The following is a 20,871-nucleotide window of genomic DNA, read 5'->3' as shown; positions in this document are numbered from 1 at the left end:
AGCTACAAACTCTGCAGAATGCCGCAGCCTGGCTACTGTTAGGCATTACAAAACATAGCTCAGGCACTGGTCCAGCTACACTGGCTTCCTATACACAAACTGATTAAGTTTAAGGCACTCTGAATTGCCTTCAGAGCACTTCAAGGCACTGGCCTGGAGTATCTGAAGCAGCGCTTTCAGCACTATATTCCGGGCACCCTCCCTGCGTTCATTCATCAGCGGAAATCTCACAATCCCTAGATTTAAGAAAACCAACTGGGGACGGAAAGTATTCATTCTAAGCACTTAGAGGTTGTGGAACTCATTTCCAATAGAACTAAAATCCAAGACAAATTTATTGGAATTCAGGACGAGCCTGAAGAATTGGCTCTTCGATAAAACAACTTGACCTTCTCCAGAATCCTCATGCTGTCCGTTCCGCTCAGCACCTACATACCTCAGCGTAATTGTTGCGCTTTAGAAAATCTATTTCATTTATTCACATGTGCGATGACCTACTGAGTGCCTAAATCCATTAGTGACACACGAGGCACATTCATTCGTAAGCCAGACCTATTGGCATTGCCAATGTTTGTTCATACAATATTGTTAGCTGTGAACATACATATTGTTGATCTAAAATAAATCACCAATTGCCCTTCAAAACACCATAAAATCGTGGCACCATAATCCAATACTTCATAATCACATCTTTAGATTACAACAATTACAAGTTGAAATACAAGTTCCTGTCAAGTTTGTCAAATGTAAGCCTCTGGGAGAATTTTTTTTACATAAAGTACTTCACACAGCGATTGCCAACTACTGCTGGGAAAGGATGGTTGCTCTTTCAAGATTTTGAACTTTATAATCCAAAGCAAAACATTATCTTAACATTAGCATCTGTGTTGCACATGGAATGGGAATAACGTTTCAATGGAGACTTAACTGGTGCATTCTAGTAGCAGGGTAGTTCCAACCACCCATCTTTCGAAGGAAATGAAGCGAAGATACTATGAAATGATAGCACTTTTAATATTGTCTTCAGGCTTTAAAAAGAACTTGACGTTTTCTGCACCGAACCTGCATACCGTCTACATACCTGCTCTTTTTTCCAGTGACCCCTTGCATATTTAAGACAGACAATGGCATTCAAAATACTGAAAGAATTATTTAATCTGTAATCAAATCTTTCTTATAAAGAGGTATATTTTCATTTAATGTTAATCTAAAATTTAAAAAGTAAATAAAATTAACATGTTTTAATCAATGCAATTGGAAATATTACTGAATTGATAGGCTAAATCTCCAGAGAGCCTCCTCCAAGTTGGATTCCTTGTACAGAACGTTCTTTACTTTCTGTAAGCCCCAAAGCTTACACCTGATTTCGGCCTTACAACCAACATACCACATACATTGTAGTCGCTAAGTAAACCACCTTTTATTCACCCAAGCCCACACATTGAGGAACAGTATGGCAATACACAGTATCCTGTACAAAAACAGTTGAAGCTCTTATCGTTTGAAACATTAGGTCTGAATTCTCGCATTACAAAACACAGCTACAAGACACGGCAAAAGTGAGCCTCTACATAACATCCTTTGAATTATCTTTGTGGACCTTCTTATTAACTCTATAGAAGGTTTTAAGTAAACCCCAATATCCGAAGATATTGAAAAGAAGGCTGCATAATGTAATTCTTTACTTTATCCAGGTTACTGGAGGTTGACATTTTACGATACTCTAAAGAAGGTGTCATCGAGGACCAGTATGGTACAACTAATAAACTAATGCATCTGTTCATTGGTTGTGCTGTCATCAGTCTGCCTTCTTTACAAAATGAAGTCTTCGGTCACATCAGTCACAGCACAAAATATATACCCTCTCCTTGGGAGAGACACGTACCTGCATTGGTAAAGAAAAATAATCAACATACAGTTAGAGAATTAGAATTTTTTTATTTAACCTCTTAACATTTTATCTCAAACTTTCCAAGCAAAAAAGGTTACTTCTAAAACCCATAACAATGGTAATTTTTCATTTAATTTGGTTCTCTTGCCAACAATTGTTGATGCTGCAAAACAAAATACAAACTTTCTGCAGAAAAAGGCAGGACATTGACCATTACATTAATTATCTGATTTTAAAATTCCTCATTCAGATAAATCAGTTTACCATGATGATATTTTACGTTCTCAGAATTCTGAAGGGCTAAATCGACTGACCAAAATCTGAAGATCTTCAATGCGAACAACTTTATCCTTTCTAGTATTGTTACTCTGGGCCGGATTACTAGTTTGGTAGACAGGGTTACTCCGTCACAAATGTGATTGGTATCCCATGCGCCATATTTCAATTCCATTTTATCCTATGGAACTTGTAATATAGCGAACGGGAAATCAGTCACAATTGTGAAGGAGTATCCCATCCGCAAAAGCCGGATCCAGGTCCTATGTCTTTATAAAAACATTTGTACAAAACTAATTCACACGGATACTTCAACCCAAAAATCCTCACCTTGTGTATCGATACCATTACAGTACCAGGTGGTGAGCCTGAATTGGCTAAGATCAAGTCCTGCTTGTTCGAGGAGGCAACATGGCCCTCTCAACGGAATTGACTGTCAAGGCAGTAGTTCTTGGTGAACGTATGTACCAATACCCATTTAGCTGCCAGACAAATTATCCGAACAGGTACTCTGTGAGCTAGTGCAGTGGTACCAGCCTCAGCTCTGGTAGAATGAGCGTGGAAACTTTCTGCAGCTTGCTTCTTCGCTAAGGCGTAGCAGATCTTAATGAGATGGGTAATCCATTTTTGCACCATTTTCCTCTCCCTCCAGAGCACTCCCCAAAGAGCTGATCATCCACCTGAGGATCTATGTTGCGATCCATATAATACCTTAGCACCAGTTTAGGATCGAAGCAATAATTCCTCGTTAGTGGGTGGAGCAAAGAATGCCAGATGGGTGACAGCCTGCCCTACATAAAATGGAGTGACTTCTAATCTACAGAAATTAAGCTTGGCTTCTCAACACCAATTTATCTGGGAAGAATGCTGTATAAGGTGGGTTGACAGAAAGCGCATGCAGTTCGCTCACAAGTTTAGCCGATGTTACAGAGATAAGAAAGAAAGTCTTCAGCCGCAGACGTTTTTACTGGAATATTGTGCAACAGTTCAAAAGGAGTGCACATCAAAAAAACTAGATCAAGTTTCATGTCCCACTGAGGCATCTCAAAAAAGGTTTCAGTGGAAAATAAATGCAGCAACCATTTCAAAGATTGCATCACAGATGTTTTAAATAAAGAAGGTTGATCGGACAACCACAAAAAATCCTAAAGGAAAGACAACGTATAGTTTCTTACCTGTCGGTGTAGTTTTGGAGCTTGAAGACTTTCTGGATTCACTTTGCTGTGCATTATTCCGCCATCTAGGGGTTGGGTCCGGAATTATTGTATTTCTTTTCTTTCTTTTTTTTCGTGGCCCAGGTGGGCGTCGACATACCACCATTTGGTGTCCTTCGTGACGTTGACTCGCTTCCTCCGGAAGCTCCCACCATTGGTCGCAATATTCAGTTTCTTTTTTCTTGTCTTGCATTACTCCTTTTCTTCTTTTAACTCTTAAAGTCTTATTCCGGGTTTTAATCCTCTTGCTCCGGTCTCATTCTTCTGGCAGAGGATGGTGGGATCGCTAGTGAATCCAACAAGTCTTCAACCTGCAAAACTACACCGACAGGTAAGAAACTATACGTTTTGCAGCGTGAATCTTTCTAGATTCACTATGCTGTGCATAGACTTTATAGCGGTTTGTCGTTATTGTGGTGGCAGGGTGGAAGATGAGCTCTGGTTACTGAATATGTGTTGTAAGACTTTCTGTCCCACTTGCGCTTCCTTGTTCATCTGGTTATCTAGGCAGTAGTGCTTAGTGAACGTGTGCACTGAAGACCATGTTGCGGCTTGGCAGTTGTCTTGGATAGGTGTGTTTGCTAGGAACGCAATTGTTGCTCCTTTCTTCCTTGTTGGGTGAGCATGAGCTGTTCCTTGTAACTGTTGGCCTGCTTGCTTGTGGCAGAGTTGTATGGTTTGTGCAATCCACTGTGCAATGGTATTTTTGGTAACTGGTTGTCCCCAAAAAATTGCTGGCAAAGGATACAAAGAACTGCTTTGTCTTTCTGCACTCCTCTGTCCTCTCTACATAGTGTTTTACCGCCCTTCTGGCATCCAGTGTGTGTAGCGCCCTTTTGGTACTTGTGGTTGGTTTTTGGAAAAAACTTGGTATTTGAATTGCCTGATTGATGTGGAACCTTGACACCACCTTTGGCATGAAATGTGGGTCTGTTCTCATTACAATCCCATCATTGTGTATTTGTAGGTAGGGCTCTTGAAGTGTTAGAGCTTGCAATTCACTCACTCTTCGTAGCGATGTGATAGCTCCTAAGAAGACTGTTTTTAGCGTGAAAATGTGCAGTGTAGCTTTGTGAATAGGCTCAAATGGTGCCTTCATCAATTCAGTTAGCACTACGTTGAATTTCCATGCTGGTTCTGGCATTCTGTTCAGAGGTGCGATTCTCTTTGCCCCTTCCAGAAATCTTTTAACTACTTGGGGGGTGAAAAAACTCTTTACTGTTTCTCCTCTTGAGTAAGCCACTATCGCTGCTAAGTGCACCCTTAGGTATGTGTAGCTTAGATTATTTTGTAGTAGATGCGTTAAGTATTTTAATATTGTTGATTTCTTTATAATTTTCCTCTGTAGTTTCTCCCTAATGCACCATTCGGAGAATCTTTTCCACTTTGCTACATAGCACTTTCTTGTGGTAGGTCTCCTTGCCTCACTGAGCACCGCCATTGTGCTTGGTGATAGTTTGAGGTGTGCAAATTCTAAGTCTTCAGGAGCCAGGCCGCTAGGCTGAGGCTCTCTGGCGGCAGCACCCTTCCATTCTGCATTGTTAACAGGTCCCTTCTCTTTGGGAATCTGTGTGCTGGTGCTTGTGCCATTTCTACTATTTGTGAGAACCAAGACTGTCTGGCACACTGAGGTGCTATTAGTATTAGTGTCATGTTGCTGATCCTGCATTTGTTGAGTACCCTGTGTATCAGTGGCATCAGTGGAAAAGCGTAGGCAAATTTCTTTGCCCAACTTATCCATAGCGCTTTCCCTTGGGACTGATGGCCTGGTTGTCTGGATGCGAAGTGTTGCCATTTTGCATTTAGGTGTATTGCAAATAGGTCTATATGCGGTGTACCCCATTTCCGGAATAGCTTCTCTATTTCGTGTTGGTTGAGCTCCCATTCGTGGGATGCTGATATCTGCCTGCTAAGTCTGTCTGCTTCCACATTGTCCTTCACTGGAAGATGTATTGCAAGCAGGTCCATTCTTAGTGGAATGGCCCATCTCCACATTTCCTGTGCTGGCCCTGATAGTGTCAATGATTGTGATCCTCCTGGTTTGTAGATGCAGAACATGGTGGTTGTGTTGTCTGTTTGGATCAACACCCTGTTTCCATACAGCTCCTTCTGAAAGGCTTTTAAGGCTAGGAACACTGTTTTTAGTTCTAGTTAGTTGATGTGTGAGACAACATCTTGCTGCGACCATAACCCCCTCACCTTGAGCCTGTTCATGTGTGCGCCCCACCCCAGTTGGGAAGCGTCTGTCGTGATGGTCACTGTTGGTGCTTGCTGTGCCTGGTCAAATCGGGTACTGCAGGTTGAGAGTGCAATACAGGGAGACAAAAATAAACAGATCATCACGGTGGCAACAAGTTGAACCATTTACCCCACACTTTCCGGACTAACTCCCGACAGCCCCTGGCCTCAAGGAGAGATTCTTCCTGCAGCCCACACCAGTCCACTCCCTTCCGCCACTTTTGCACCGTTGGTGCCCTAGAATGAGACCAGAGTGCTGCAATGTCTCTTTTCGCCACTGCCACGGCCGTCCCCAGAAAGCGCTTATCTGCCCTGGAGCCGTCTAGGCCGTCGAACACCCCCAGGAGCATACGTCTTGGGTCGTGGGGAACCTCCCATCCCAGGGCCTGAGTAAGTTCGCGTTCAATCCCCCTCCAGAACAGCGCCGTACCATGTGGTAGAAATCGGCTGGCGCGGTGTCGCAGCGCGTGCATGCTCGGGATGGCCTCATGCGGGTCCGAAAGAGGCGCAGTGGAGTGAGGTAGGCTGCATGCAAATAATATAGTTGTACCAGACGCAGCTTGGAGGACGTGGTCAGGGTTTTGGGCGCCATAAGAGCATCGCACCAATACGCTTCTTCTAGGGGGCCCATCCATCCCTCCCATCGTGCTCTGAGCCGGTCCAGAGATGCGGGCTATTATTAACTAGTGACCGATATATATGCAGGACACCCCTCCACCCCCAGACTCCCCATCATCACCTGGGCCTCAAGCGGGTTGAACTCTGGAAGAGTGGCAGGGGAAGGGATGTGTGCCTGAAGGGCGTGTCTGAGTTGCAAATATTTATAGAATTGGGAACGATGGAGTGCATGTCGTTGCTGCAGTTCGGCGAAGGAACGAATGTGATCCCCCACCCATACGTCTCCATGCAACGAGATTCCCACGAGATCCCAACGGCGAAACCCCTGCAGGGACGAGACCTCGCCCAGCCAGGTTCCGCACCAGAGCGGTGTCTGTCGAGTGTACATGCGGTTCCATTGCATATGGCACAAAGCTGTGAGCCAGGCCATGAGCACTGCTCTCGTGACCGGGGGTAGGGCCTGCGGCACTGGGCTACCGTATAAGAAGGACTGAATCTGTGCAAAATCTACCATGGCAAGCTCAACGCGGTATGCTGGGTCGGACCAGCCGCCCGCAAACCAATCGTGGATCACGATAAGTCTTGAGGCGTGGTAGCAGAGGTGGAGAGTAGTCACTCTCATACCTCCATCGAAGGGGGGGATACGACAGTGCGCCAGGGATAGGCGCGGCCTCCCTCCTCCCCAGAGAAAGCGGGTTAGGACGCCGTCTAATTCCCAGAACCAACTTCCCAGGAGGTGGGCGGTGAGGTTCTGCAAGATATAGAGGAAGCGGGGGAGAATCATCATTTTGAAGAGCGCACTTCTGCCCAGGGGGTTAAGGGGGAGGACCTGCCACCTCTTGAGGTCGGACTTCATCCGGGTGACCAAAGGCGCAACATTTAAGGCCCACTCAAGCTCTGGCAGAAGGGTGATCCAGACGCCCAAATATTTGAACGATTGCCTCCGTAAGGGAATATCCGCCTGCCAGTCAAAGCAGGCCCGGGAGGGATGTAGAGGAACCAGAGTTGATTTCGCCGGGTTTAACCGGAGCCCAGAGACCCGCTCGAAAGCGAAAAGGACCTCCAGACATCGGGGCCCGGAAATGTCTGGATCTGCCAAATAAAGCAGGACATCGTCCGTATAAAGGGCTATCTTGTCAACCTGACTCGAGTCCCAGGCCCAGCCTCTGATGAGTGGGTCGTGCCGGACGAGCGCCGCCAGGGGTTCCATTACCAGCACGAACAACAAGGGTGAGAGCGGGCACCCTTGTCGCGTTCCCCACCAAATTGGGAAGGTCCTGGAAAGGTCACCGTTGATGAGAACAAGGTCCCTGGGGTTAGTGTAGAGGACCCTGACCAGGTGGTGGAAGGGAAGGCCGAAGCCCATCCTCTCCAGCACATCCTCAAGGTACGTCCAATCCACCGTATCGAAGCCCTTCTCATAGTCAATGAAAAGCAATGCCAGATACGGGGTTAGACTATCGCGGTGGGCCAAAGCCAAGTGGAGGCGGCGGATGCAGTGACGAGTGCCCCTGGCAGGCATGAACCCGCACTGGTCGGGATGGACCAACTCCTGTAGGAGGGTTCTGAGTCTCTGGGCTATCACGGTAGCGAAGATCTTGAGCTCCGTGTTAAGCAGCGAGATCAGACAATAGTCCGCACAGTCCAGGGAAAGTGGCTGAGTTTTCGGAATGACCACTATGGTGGCTATGTCGGATTCTGGTGGGAAGGAACCCGTCTCAGTCACGTGGTTGAATAAATCCACTAAATGGGGGCAAGGATCTCGCAAAAGGTCGCGTAGTACTCCTGGGGATAACCGTCCGGACCAGGTGTCTTGCCGGGGTGCAGAAATGATATCGCCTCGTGAATATGCTCTGGAGTGAAGGGGTGATCCAATGCCTCCGCAGTCTCCCGGGGAAGACACGGCAGCCGGACCATGGTCGCCTCCAGCCATTCTGCCAGAGGAACGCCAGGGAGGCGGGGGCAGCATAAAAGTTCGCATAATAGTCAGCAAACGTTTGTGCTATGGCGGAGGATGTCACTTGGTGGGCCCCGGTAGCCGATCGGATCTCAGGGATTACGCGGTTGATCTTACGGTAAGACACTAGATTGTGTAGGAGCTTCCCATTTTTGTTGCCTCACCTGTAGATCCGTGCCGATGAACGCCAAAGCATTTTCGCGGATTCTAATGAGATTCGGCGAATCTCCTCACGGACCACTGCCAACTGCCGAGAGGAGTCCCCACGACCATCCTCCAGTTGGAGTCTTTCCAGCTGTTCCGCCTGTGCCTCCAGCCGCACCAAGTGGGCTATCTGTTCCACCCGTTTCGCGTGGACCAGACCCGTAGCCACCCCCGGACCACTGCCTTGCCGGCCTCCCACAGCGTCCCCGGCGAGGGAACCGAGCCTGTATTAGTGGAGTAATAGTGACGGAGTTCCTGCTCAATTGAGTCAACGAACTTGGAGTCCAGCAGAAACCAGGCGTTCAGTTGCCAGGTCGCTCGCGGACCTGCAGAAGAGGACCCGAGACGGAGGGATATGGGCGAGTGATCCGAGATCCCCCTAGGCAGGATTGCAGCCCCGGAGACCAGCTGGCAGTCCGTGGCTGGCAGCAGGAGGAGATCTATGCGGGAGTGGGCGTGGTGAGCCGCCGAAGTATGAGTGTACTGTTCCCTACAATGGTTCCAGATCCTCCATATATCAGAGTCCCAGGGCCGATGACCAACTCGAGAGGGTTTTCGCAGAGGCGAGCCGACCCTCCGATGGGTTCCCCGTCGTGTCGCGCAGGGGCTTCAAGACGGCATTAAAATCCCTCCAACCACCGTGAGACCCTGCGGAAAGGAGGAGAAGACATGCGTAAGGTGCCGAAGGGTGGAGGTCAATAGCGCAGGCGGGATATGAGTGCAGAGGAGATTCGTAGGACGCCCCTCAATCGTTCCAGAGACAGCCACATAACGGCCCTGTGCATCAGTCTCGGCTTTCACCAGGGTAAAGGGAAACCCTTTCCTAAGTAGGATAGCCGCCCCTCGGGAGCCTCGCGTAAAACCCGAGTGCCAGACTATCAAATCCGTATCGGGCTAAGAAAGTGCACTGTGTGCCCAGGAGATGGGTTTCTTGGAGAAACAGGATGTCAGGCGCGTGGCGGTGGGCTGCACGAAGGACTGCTGTATGCTTAATTCGATTGAGGAGGCCATTGACGTTCCAGGAGAGAACATGAATAGGTCTATTGACAGTGTGTGCCATTCGAGGGAATACTGCATGGGATGCAAGCGTGGGACCGTGACAGCCCTTAGGGGTACCTACTCGGGCACAGAACCCGGGGAAATGACCATACTAAGTGGTGATCTGTTTGGCAACTGCGATAACAACTATAGAGTGCCAGCTGCCAGTGAAAACAACAAACTACCGGGAGACAACGATCCCCCCCACCCTCGCCCCCCAACTCCCCCCACCCTACACTTCTGAAGTGGAAGCATCTGTCGCCCCAAAGGCCCCAACCTCCAACTATCTCTCTAAGAGGGAGTCGCTAATCTAAAACGCTTAGCAAAACTTACAACAACCGCCAGGAGCATGGCTAAGGAGGACCCCCCTCCATGTAAACGGATAAGAACCAACAGCTGAAAAAGGAAAGATGTGATAGGCATAAGTTCATTAGGATCAATCAGTTCCGACACTACAGTGAGAAGGTGAACCCTCGAACAGGCCACCCAGTGGAGCCGAGTAGGACCTCACTCGTAGAGCTGGAGCAACCCTCTGCAGAATGTCCTGACAAGTAAAATGCAGGAGACACAGTTTGTTGCCCCGGTGACGCCCCTTCCCCACCACCAGAGCCACGGATCGCGGGGCTCTCAGACAGGTCTTAGTCTGACAGGGCGCGCCGTTGATTCAGTCCCCACCTGGGAAAGGGCTTAGTCCTGGGCCTCCAATAGTTCTCCGGATCCGGAGAAGACCACTTCCCTAGCCTCCCCCAGAATCGCGTCTCTGTCTCGAAAATTGAAGATCCGGAGAATAATGGGCCGAGCGGGGGCGCCAGGCGGCGGCGAGGGAGCGGTGGGCTCGCTCCACCGCGAACCAAGGGAAAAGCCTCTCCTTGGGCATCCAGGAGCGAACCCAGGTCTCTATAAAAGTGTTGGCGCGGCCCTCCTCCACTCCCGCCGGAAATCCCAGGGGGCGCAGATTGTTTTTTCGCGCCTAGTTTTCGACGTCTTCAGCCCTACGATGCAGCTCGGCCGTCTGCGTCTGGAGACGGGCCAGTTGGGACTTGAGGGTATTCACATCGTCTTCCACAGTGCAGATCCGGGATTCCGCTTCCCCAATGCGGGCCGTGGCGTTCCGCAGGTCCTGACGAATGAGGGCCACATCCACTCGCACCTCTCCTATCCTGCTCTCCACAGAGGCCTGCGACGCACTGATCGCCTGCAGGATGGTAGAGAGGTCCCCTCCGGTGAACCCAGAAGCAGCCGCGTCCCCTCCGCCCGGGCCTCGGTCCGATGTAGTAAATTGGTTCATCTTTGTCTGAATAGGAGGAACGGGGGTCTCGGTAGTGAGGGGTTTGCCCATGCTCCTGGAGAGGGCGACCTCAGACGCCTAGAGGGGGGCCAGAAGGCGAGCCAGGTCCGCCGCGAAGACCTCCGCCACCCGATTAAGTGGCCGACCCTCAAACCCCGGCACTGACTCCGAAGGACAGGGGCCGCTCTCCACGGGGGCCCAATCCACCGAAGGCCGAGTCTCCTCCGCACTCCTCCACACACCCACCTCCAAGGCACGCCGACAGACCCACCCGGGAGGGCCACGGGCAGCCTCAGACCATACGGGCCAGCCTCAACAGGGAGCGCCGCATCAGTCGCAGTACCGCCGGCCCATGAGGCCTCCGAGGCAGGGAGAGCAGCAAGGGGGGGGCCACCTCTCAAGAGACGTTCAGGTCGGCACCCAGGAGAGTGCGAGCCCTCCCCAGGGTCCACCGGACAGGAGTATGACAGGAGCAGACCCGCCCTAGGAGGCAAAACGAAGGGACTCGTGCAGGCACCAGCGTCCAAGACGTCTTCCAGGCCAGGAGCCCCCAGCAGCAAGGTCCACAGTACCCGGGAGAGGGGGGTAGGACACCTGTGAGTGCGAGTGTGCGTGCGCCACCCGATATGGCGGCCGATGCACTCCCCCTCTGGCCGCCGTCCCCCCTCCAACGAACCAGCCCAGAGGATCAAGCTGGCACCCCAGCGACAAGGCGGGTCGCAGTGATGACAGTCACCCCCCCCCCTCCAGGCACAGGGGTCAGGGGCAGCTTAACAAGCACACTGCGCCCCTAGGAGTCAGAGTCCTCAGGAGGGGGGCGCAGGGAACGAGCCTTAGCCACAGAGGAAAAGGGGGGCCAAAGGACCGGAGCAGGCCCCCGCCGGTAATCCCACCTCGCAAGGCTCTTCAGCAGTCCGGGGGTGTGAGAGACTTCAATCTCCCACGAGCCGCTTCCACAGCGCTTCGGGGGCTAAATCCAGCTCCAGGCAATCTCCCCCACAGCACCTGGGGTCCGGAGAGCCCCGCGCGCACAGGACCGCGGGGGGGGGGGCTCAATCGCACCCGCCCCCGTCCCGCCGCCATCACAGCATCCCAGACTGGCGCCTGCACTCACCGGGTCTCCGCCTATCGCCGCTTCGGGTCGCTTCCCTCTCCCTACCCGGGCCTCCAAGCAGCGTCCCACCTCCCGCGGCGCAGTGCGCACACGCGGGGAAGGAGCTCCGTCTCCCAGGAGCAGCCACCAGACGCCTCCACCAGCCAGCCTCAGAGGTCGCCGCCATGGAGAAGATCGCAGGCAGCCAAACACCGTCCAGCAGGGCAGGGCTCAGAGGGAATCTCCAGCAGGTGGCAGCCGCGCTCCGACCCTCAGGACCAGGAGCGTCGCATCTGGAGGCGGCCACCACGGGGAGGCCGCCATTTGGAATCAGGAAGGCCTCGGGGTGAAGGAGGCTCACCGAGCCGAACGAAGCGTCATTTCGCCCCCAGATAGAACCGGGACCGAGACAGCAGTGAGGGGAGCCAGAACAGGTGCAAGGTAGGAGTCGATGTCGGCTGTAAGCGGGCGGATGTAAGGCTGATGACGGAGGGGGTCCAGAGCACTCAGAGTGCGACCCCCATCTTGACGCCTCAAGCCACAATCCCCCCCCCCCGCTCCCCCCCCCGATTCCTGTGGACTTATGCATAGCTATAGAAGGATTTCAGTATCTTGGGATTTTATTTTTCTCACCCTCATGTGGTAAATAAATAAATAATACCCTATTTTTGAATGCATAAATGAATAACAGATAGCTCAATAAATAAGAGTCAAGATTCGAGGTAGTAGGAGTTTTGCAGGTTTAATACAGCATAAGGACAGGAACAGGACGACCTGCACAGGAATAGGATGGCAAGCCCTGGCAGCGCTGCCAGGATCTGGACAAAAAGGCTAGGAAGGATAACTTTTTAATAACAGTACATGAGCATATATACATAGCGCAAGCACATAGCATTACATTGCAATAGGCGTAGCAGTGGGTGGAGCAATAGGCGTGACGCGTTGCAGTCGCGAAAGATAAGGGTGAAAAGAGGTGTAACAGAGGCGTATACATAGACATGTGATGCAAACGTAACAGAATATGTCATGAATGGGGCGGAAACCATGGAGGGGGCTACCTGAGGAGCCGGGACCTCTAACCTGATGGTGCGCGCAAACTAGCAATGACGTGTTACTAGGAGAAGCTGGGGGCTTCGAACTCTGTGCTAGGAGCAGAGACTGAAGTCTGGAGAGTCAGGGCGACATGTACCTAAACAGTATCTAGTATCTGATGTTTAGAGAACATGTTGATATAAACTAGAAGTCAGGAGGGGAAAGGCTAACAGACACTATGACTGGACCATGCATTATTCTACATGTAGTGCGTGATGAAGAATATTAAATGACCATTAAATGCAGTATTTCTCTTACATGGGGACGTGAAGGCTAGACAATGACGGAAACTATTGATGCGATTCAGTAGCTTTAGGAATGCAGAGAAGGAGGACTGAACTGATAACTGGAATCATAACATACTCTTGGCAGACTCAGAGGCAGAGCCAGGCTGAGCCGGGCACTGCGAGGCAGGAAGTAAGTGAAGGGTCGAGGATACAGGTGGGGGCTGTATCGCTCCTCAGCGAGGCTTCAGGAGACAGGAGACAAGAGCTGAATCTGGTGTCCGGGCCCTTTTGAGGCCTAGAAACGGGGACTTTACAATGGAATAACGTGCACACTGAGAAACGTGGCAACGTAACTTTACATAGGCCTGATATTCGTAGTATTCACGAGAACTGGAAACTGGCATACTAGAAGTGGACACAACTGTAATTGCGTCTATAAACAAACATAGGGAATGCATATGCATATTTAATCATGCACACATAACATATGATGGATGACACGTAGGGACACAGAACATGGCAAAATTTACTTTTCCACATTCCCTCCTTGTCACTACGTTTCCATCAGGAAACATCAATATTCATGATACCATCTATCATTTCATACAGTATCATTTGCTCGTCTCGAATTATCCTGGAACGGGATTTAGAACGGGGCTTGGGACTAGGAATACATGATGTAGCACAAATGCCGCAAATCGCAGGGCCACATTGTATACAGAGGCAGCAGCTGAATATGATCGCTACTGCAATACCTAGAAAGGACAAGACTTTCCATCCCCAGGCGGAAATTATATTCCAGAACCAACCGGACCATGTCCAGGTGCCTGGATCTTGGTGTAACAGATGGGCAATTTTATGGAGTCTGGTTATAGCTGAATAAACAGACGGCGCGTTATTTGGAATGAAAATGCAGCAACTAGATCCGATGACTCTACAGGCCCCGCCCCTATCGACCAATATGACGTCAAGGACGAGACGATTCTGGAGCACGACAATTCTCATAAAGGATTGTTCTTCGGTTAAATTACTTAGAGCAGAAGTAGTCTCAATTACTACTGCTTTGAGTGTTCTGGTTAATCTACGTATCAGTTTACTATTCACAACTGTACCTAAATAAGGAAAGACACCTTTATTGATATCTATATATTGTTCTAGAGTAGTTTCAGTATAATCGACAATCGGGAGGTTTCTCTTGGGTCTTGTATGTACTAGGTGGGAATTCCTATGGTAGTCGGGTGGGGCTAGGAAAACTGGTGGCAGTAGGAAGGCAATGTAACAGGTTCCCTCCCAATCGAGGGGCAGACGAACATATGCAGTTTGACCACAAATAAAATAAGAATGGCGTGAAGCTTTGAAAATAGATTTCCCACTGTCACTATACTTGACAATAGTAGTACAATCGCTATGTCCTACGTGTACGGAACCATTATTTCGGACACATAATTCGCCTTTGACTGGTAGTACTGAAATAGCAGGTAAGTCTGGAGTAGTATCAGATTGAACATTCAGGACCATGAAATTCGAAGAATAGTTACCTAAATTATACACTTCATTTTCTAGATCTAACCCGGTTCTGTGGGGGAGACCTTGCTTGTCTGGAAAACATGTACTGTTAAGAAAAGACATATCTGTTGAGGATGACGTTAACGTGGACCATGCTCCACACGAACCATTATGTGAAAAAGGATAAGGAAAAAGTGGCAGAACTCCCTTCGGTGTCTGGAAAGGGGGGAGTCGACCACATACCCAACAATTAGTGGCATTGCTGGTCTGGTGTGAATAATGTAACATGCGGATGAAAGAATTATTTCGCATAGCGAGGCGGTAAGAGAGCTCATGAGGAGGTAGATCACTAAACGTATGCTCTACTGTAGCATTAGCAGACTTATTTACATGAAGAACTGGGAAATACAGGTAAAATGCGTAACTGGTGCAGGAAATCATAATGCTGAGAAATAATATGAAACATAGAAAAACAATACATCGAATTGAGTTTTGACTAACTCTCTCACTGTGGGGGTCTATTTTATACATGTCAGAAACAGTCTAACCGTTTCACCTAGGGGAGGACTTAGACAATCAAACTGGCTGACTTATTTTACTAGACCGGAGTTTCAACTTATACTCCTGTTGCGGAGTTTTCTCTAACAGGGGAGGGTTTGTAGCAATGTCTTTTGCGGGACAGTCCTTGAGAACAATATTTTGGCAATCCTTCAAATCCTGGGAAATGTTCTTTGAGACGGGTTTCAGTCCATAAAACTTCTTTACGTGCGAAAGGTGCACCCAGCCTTTGCGACCCTCCAACTTCACGGCTGTACGGGTGGCGAGGAGGACCTGTCGTGGCTCCTTCCAGCGTGGCTCCAGCGGACTTGAGCGGTCAAAATTGCGGACAAGAACCATGGATCCTGGAACGATTTCATGCGGTGCCACCTCGGTATTGTCTGGAAATGCGGCGGCAACCTGTGAACGACAAGAGTTGAGGGCAGACATCAAGGAAGCTAGGTAATCTGTCAGCATATTACTTGAAACATCGGTAATACTTCGGGGTCTAGGAGTACCCCACATGTTAGGGGGGCGGCCGAATACGACCTCATACGGGGATAGACCTGATCTGGAATGTGCGACCATGCGCATATAGAACAAAGCGACTGGCAGAGCTACTAGCCAGTCCACACCTTTCTCTTTACATACTTTGGCGATGCGAATTTTCAGAGTCTGGTTATGTCTCTCTACGAGACCGGCTGCTTCAGGATGGCGTACACAATGGAACTTCCACTGGTATCCTAACAATAGGGAAACGTGCTTCATCAACTCAGATGAGAATGGCTGGCCGTTGTCAGAATATACGACTCTAGGGAGTCCATAACGGGGGAAGAACTCACGAACCAACTGCTTGGCAGTGGTCGCGGCGGTGTAATCTGGGACTGGATATGCTTCTGTCCACCTGGACAAAGCGCATACAACTACAAGGACATACTTGAAACCTCGACATCGCTCCATCTGAATATAATCCATCTGGAGGACTTCAAAAGGGTGGTCAGGGGGCTGGAATCCACCTTGTTCCACCGGGACACTTTTACCTGGATTGAACTGGCAACATATCATACAGGTACGGACTTTCTGCTTGGCTGCAGCTCGTAAATGCTTGTTGAACCAAATGTTCTGGATACTGTCTAACATAGCTTTTTCTCCTAAATGTGCTGGACTATGTGCGGTATTAATAATGACTTGAACCATAGAGTCGGGGAGTAACCATGTGGCTCTACCCTTCGTTAACCATCCTTGATCTGTCTGGACCCCTCCTTGTTCGGACCATTTCTTGATTTCTTCGGGAGTAGCATGTAACTGTATGTCTATGACATCTTGTGTAGGGTCCTTAACTGTCATGCATGTAGCCGGATCTGGAGTGTGTGTCGGTGTCTTATTTACTGGAATGTCTGGTGTCTGAGCTGTAAGCTTGGCTGTGCGATCTGCTAGATCATTACCCTGGGAAATAATGTCAGTAATTTTCGTATGTGCTTTGCATTTCATGATAGCAATGGATGTCGGTAAATGTATTGCATCTAACAGAGCTTGAATAAGGAGACCATGCTGAATCTTGGTTCCATGAGAAGTCATGAAACCTCTCTCTTGCCAGAGCACTCCGAAGTCGTGTACAACTCCAAGTGCGTAGCGTGAATCTGTGTAAATGTTAACTTTCAAGTTCTTGGCGTGTATGCAGGCTTGTGTCAGAGCAACTAGCTCTGCTGCTTGAGCGGACAGGGTGTCAATACGGTGTGTCTCAATAACTTCGGTGTCGGTAGTCACTGCATACGCGGCGACTAGTTCTCCTGTACTTGTTCTCATGCATGAACCATCCACATAAAGTGTCAGGTCGGGGTCTGGTAACGGAATATCTGTCAGATCTTGTCTTGGCTTTGTCGTAATGTTAACTACTTCCACGCAGTCATGTGTGGCAGAATTCGAAGTAACTGATGGTAACAATGTAGCAGGATTTAAAACGTTGCAGCGTCTGATTTCTATGTGTGGCTGGAACAGTGTCAATTCATAACCTGTTAAACGTGCAATTGTCAAGTGCTGAGTCTGTGTTCGGTTTAAAAGAACTTCCACGGAGTGTGGAACTTGTACTGTCAGGGAGTGTCCTAAGACTATGGAATCACTTTGTCTGATAGCTAGGGCTGTGGCTGCAACTGACTTGAGGCACGCAGGCAGAGCCTGGGCTACAGGATCTAATGTGCTCGAAAAATAAGCACATGGCTTGTATTGTCCTGCTTGATCTTGTGTGAGAACAGATAATGCTGTACCTTTGCGTTCAGTGACGAAAAGTGTAAAAGGCTTACTGTAGTTCGGTGTCGCTAGAACTGGAGCTTGACATAGGGCTTTCTTTAACTCATTGAAACTGAGTGTATGTTCAGATGTCCAAGGGAGGACAGTCGGTACGGCTGCCTCCTGTGTCGTTAACTGTATCAGTGGCTTGGCTAGAAATGCATACTGAGGAATCCATTGTCGGCAGTAAGAAGTGAGGCCGATAAAGGCACGTACCTCCTTCTGGGTCTTGGGCTGAGGAAGACTCGCTATTAACTGGATACGGTCAGGTGTCAACTGCCTAGCCCTCTTGGACAGTAAGTGTCCTAAGTAGACCACTTGCTGGACACAGAATTGAAGCTTAGAAGGGGACACCTTGTGCCCCATCTCGGCTAGGAAATACAAGACTGTAAGGGATGCTCGCTCGCAAGCACGTTCAGAACGGGCTGTGACCAGTAGATCATCGACATACTGGAGCAGGGCAGTGTCAGTTGGCATGTGAATGTTGACTAGTTGTCTCTTAAGTGCTTGACTGTAAATACTAGGGCTTTCTGTGAAACCTTGAGGAGCTCGTGTGAACATATAGCTCCTTCCATTTAAACAGAATCCGAAAAGGAACTGGCTGTCTGGATGAATAGGGACACTGAAAAACGCGTTCTTGAGGTCGATTACAGTAAAGAACGTGGCTTCGGAATCAATGGCTGTCAATAGGGAAGAGATGTCTGGGACAACTGGGTACTGAGGAATAATACATTTATTAAGTTCTCGTAGGTCAATCACTAATCGATATACTGGGGGTGCATTTGGATCAGTACGTTTCATGACTGGAATGATCGGAGAATTGCATACATTGGAGTCAGGTTCTACAACCACTCCTTGAGCGATGAGCTCGTCAATAATTTTGGATAAGGCTGCTACAGCCTCAGGTGGCAATCTGTACTGTCTGATTCGTGGTAACACCACACCTGGCTTGAGAGTCACACGATGGGGTGTGATTTGCATATAACCAACATCAGTTGGACCTTGCGCCCATAGATGCTGCGGAACATTGGACAATCTGGGATCAAAATCTCGTAATACATAGTGACCCTTAAAGTCACGTAGGAACAATCGTATTCCCTCTGGGGAACAGCATATAACTGCACCTAATTCTTTCAGTGTTTTAATGCCCAACAGATTTTCTGGACATGACTTAGTAAGTAACAAATCAGTAGTACGGGACAATGGACCTACTTCTAGAGTAACTGGCTTTGATATTTCATTTACAATGGGTTTTCCTGAAAATCCAAGGGAAACATTTCTTGAGCCTGAGAGCAGAGCCCCTGGAACTTCGGCGTGGCTAATTGTGGTCCTACTTGCCCCTGTATCGATCAAAAACTTTCTGTCTTTCCCTAATACTTGACTGTGAACATAGGGACCTTCTTGATCTACAGGTATCTCGATGAGAGGCAAGCCTACCTCCCTCTCTAGGCTGTTTCATGAATATGGCTGGTACTCTGGATACTCAGACTGTGCATACTGGTACATCTGCTGTGTAACGTGCTGTGTTGCAGCAATAGGCTGCGGTACAGTAACTGTCTGTTGTGCATTCTGTGGCTGAGGAGTCTGTGAAACTTGTTCGTGTCTAGGCGGACGTGGTCTTTCTTTAGTCTTACCAGTGGCTATGTTGTGTTTCAGAACTGCACACTCGTTTATAAAATGACCTGGCTGTTTACAATAATTGCAGTTCCCTTTAACGGGAGCTGCAGGATGACTGGCTTGATTCGGACCCCTCTTCTGACTGTCTTGAGGAACAGATTGTGCGACTAGTACTTTCATTTTCGTGTCTTTCATACGTTTTCTCTCGTGTTCTTGTTCTTCCCTGATCCTATTCTGGTGGTATTGGAGCATCTGCAACATCTGGGACGGGGTATTAGCTTGCCAGGTACTTTCGACTTTCAAAACTCGATTCTTAATTTGTGGACTTGAATTCTCGACTATTTTAGTAACAAAAAGGTGAGGGTATGACTCACTACTTGTCTTGAGGCCACTGTTGATGCTAAAACATTTCTCAAATCTAGAATAAAAATCACTAATGTCTTCATCTTGTTTCTGTTTACAGGCTGAGATTGCATCCCAGTCTTCTTTTCTAGTTGTCAATAACCTAGGCAAAACTTGTATTAATAATTCCGGTAATTCTTTACATTTCGCTCCAAGACCGGTACCTGGTACTCGTGCCTTGTCTTCGGCTTCTAGAACTGCCCAATCGATCTTTTTCTCTCCCACCTCCCATTCTTTTTCCTTGAGCTTTTCATACACCCCTGCGGGCAACAGAACCTTTAACATTTTAATTATATCTGGATACGTGTATTCTCCCATACGGAGCATGTCTTTTAATTCTCTATGGAACCCTGCTGGATCTTTATCATGACAGGGAATTAATTTCTTCATCTCTAGGAGTTCCATCTTTGTAATCGGAGTATAAACAAACACTCGTTCTAGTTCGCCACCCGTTCCTCTAACTGGGTGGACTTCTCGTAACGGATTCTGTCTCTCCATGTAAAATGGTTTACTTTCTGGGGGTGAGACATGAACAAAATGCGGGTTCAGAAACGTTCTATATTTGTGACGCTGTTCTAGAATGACACTAATTAAATCGGTACCTAAACCTTTCCATCTATACTGGAGTAACTCGTTCAGGACATCGTGTAACGGACCTGGATCAGAGTGCTGACCCTCATACAATGTAATGAGGTGCTGGATCATATACATACCCGCCAGTCGTTGCTCGGCTGGGGGCATTTTCAGAAACATTTGTGCCACTATTTCATCTGGAAAAGTGGTAGAATCAGTAGTCCATCGGACTGCTGATCGGACTAGTTCTTGTTCATGCATGGTACTTAACTCACTGTAACCGATTCGTGATTTCAGAATGTGATCGGTAGCTTGGAATACTTGTTCTAGAGAACCTTGTTCTGGTGCTGGATGATGGAAAGTAGACTTGTGTTCTAGGCGTAAATGGCGATCTGGAAATCTAGATTTTCCTACATACGCTATTCTGTCGGGATTCTTGTCCTCAACCTCTTCAGGATCAGAGTTACTTTCTTTCTCGCTTACTTGTGCTGCTTTACGTTGTTCGTGTATTCTTATTATTTCTTTACGAATTTTCTTGTACATACTTTCCATAGCACTGATGGTTCTGTGCTTACCCTCGGCTATATTATCACTCCACTTTGTCAGGGTTCTCATTTCGGCTTGATCTTTGGTCGGATAATCTTGTTCTCGTATTAGACAATTAATCAGAAACTTTAATAGCATGAGCTGGACTTCAGCTTTTCTTTGAGACATGACTTCGCCAATGCTTTCTGGATCATCCCCTGTACGGATGAAACGATATATTCTGTCTAGATCTTCTTTCATATTCGGTAGGGTGACTAGATACTCGGCC

The 20,871-nt window shown here is 48.5% G+C and overlaps 1 protein-coding gene across 2 annotated transcripts in view; it reads right to left on the bottom strand.

The window, feature by feature from the left end:
- Nucleotides 1–993: 993 nt before the first annotated feature.
- LOC144818166 (survival motor neuron protein-like) overlaps nucleotides 994–20,871 on the bottom strand; it is a 399,426-nt gene continuing 379,548 nt past the window's right edge. For both annotated transcript variants that reach the window (XM_078675289.1, XM_078675290.1), the window contains one exon: nucleotides 994–1,885. The gene's annotated coding sequence lies outside the window, so the exon portion shown is untranslated. The remainder of the gene's footprint in view (nucleotides 1,886–20,871) is intronic.

The sequence above is a fragment of the Lissotriton helveticus genome, chromosome 2_1, assembly GCF_964261635.1.
Source record: "Lissotriton helveticus chromosome 2_1, aLisHel1.1, whole genome shotgun sequence".
Taxonomy (NCBI): domain Eukaryota; kingdom Metazoa; phylum Chordata; class Amphibia; order Caudata; family Salamandridae; genus Lissotriton; species Lissotriton helveticus.
This window is presented reverse-complemented; position numbering and strand designations above follow the sequence as displayed.